Source organism: Bidens hawaiensis, unplaced genomic scaffold, assembly GCF_021521415.1.
Source record: "Bidens hawaiensis isolate Kalapana, Puna unplaced genomic scaffold, B.hawaiensis_p1.1 tig00008858_1, whole genome shotgun sequence".
NCBI classification, from domain to species: Eukaryota; Viridiplantae; Streptophyta; class Magnoliopsida; order Asterales; family Asteraceae; genus Bidens; species Bidens hawaiensis.
Window position 1 is genome coordinate 1 of NW_027491639.1, and position 1,627 is coordinate 1,627.

The 1,627-nt window shown below is 29.6% G+C and overlaps 1 non-coding gene across 1 annotated transcript; it reads left to right on the forward strand.

The window, feature by feature from the left end:
- The first annotated feature begins 1,278 nt into the window (after nt 1–1,278).
- On the forward strand, nt 1,279–1,360 carry TRNAS-AGA (transfer RNA serine (anticodon AGA)). The gene has a single exon. It is a non-coding gene; the product is annotated as a tRNA-Ser (tRNA).
- Nucleotides 1,361–1,627: the final 267 nt, after the last annotated feature.

The window sequence follows — 1,627 nt, forward strand, 5'->3', positions numbered from 1 at the left end:
AAAGGGAAATTCCCTAGTACACGCTCTTGCTTCGAACCTGCGTGTTATTCATAAACGAACCATGTGTTGAGCCTACGTAATGTGACCCATAGCCCCATAGTCTTTAACTTTAACCCATATTCTAGACCAAGTTTCAAGTCCATCAGCTACTAGACCAAGTCTAAGTCCGGTTGTCAAATATCCAACCCTCGGTAACAGCACAAGAACAAAGAATTACAACTAAAACCAAACATTTATAAATCTTTTAAACTTAAATAATAGTTAGAAACCTATAGAAATGTACAATAAAAAGGTAAAAGGAAAAATATTTTTAGTGGATCTTGATTTGTGTATATATTACCAATAAAGTTATTAAATTCGGTTAGATAGCGAACGTACCATGTTTGTCACTATTGATTGATGAGTAATTATTTAAAAACTATAACTACATTAAGAACAAAATAAATAAATATATAATGCATATCCTTATGCTTTTTACCAACTTTAGAGGAAGGAATTTGCTATATTTTCAAACAACAATTAATTTATTGGTTGTGTTCAAAGTGATTTACTTTATTATTATTAATAGAAACGAAATACACGCTTTCAATACACATGCGTTTTGAAAAGTAAAATATACGGTATCCTCAACTTTGAGTTCAGAAATTTCAAACTATCTCATACCGAATATTTTTATTTTTATTTTGAAATAAAATCGCAATCTCTTACTGATACACCGTTAACAATTGAGATTTTAAGATCATGTAAAACACAAGTTATACCGAGCATTTGAGCCTTCGATCATGTTAAAGAGAGAAAACATGTAGATGTTATATTTGACCATGAGACCTCTTGAAGACTCGAACACGAACACTTGCCACTACCACAACTCGTTGATGGTTTCATACCATATTTGAACTCCAAATATACATAATTTATACCCTACTGATGTTTTCTGAACTAAGAAACATAAACAAATTTTGTTTTATGTTGTCATTACTATAAAATAAAACAAATGATTTTAAATAACAATAACATTGTATTTTATAAAATTTCCTAGTACTATATTAACCACCATTAAAGTTTTAAAGCTAGTTAATAATAGTTACAGAGCTTATAGTTCTTTGAACAAACTAATGAACTAATGACACATGAATCTTGTTGGTTTGGCAATTTAATACTACATATCATTGGATATATAACACTTTTTTTCAAAATATTTGATTCCAATATTATTTTTGTGTTATATTATATATCCAAGTATTCATAAATATTAACTTGAGTTAATAGTCATCTCTAGTGGATGTGCCGGAGTGGTTATCGGGCATGACTAGAAATCATGTGGGCTTTGCCCGCGCAGGTTTGAATCCTGCCGTCCACGGTTTTGTCTCAATATATTTAATATAATATAAAGTCTCTTTATTTTTAATATAAAGAATCCTCTATGTTAATGATATATTTTCAAGGACATTTTACTTTGTAACAATTATGCAATATTTGGTCAGATATATGATGTGTAAGTTATTAAAGTACTTTTACAATATTAGTTCAAGCTTTTCATGGTATTGTGATAATTGCTTGTTAGAGGATTTGGAAGGCGAGGAACAAGAAAATGTTCGAAAGTAAAGAGGTCAAGATTGAGGAGATT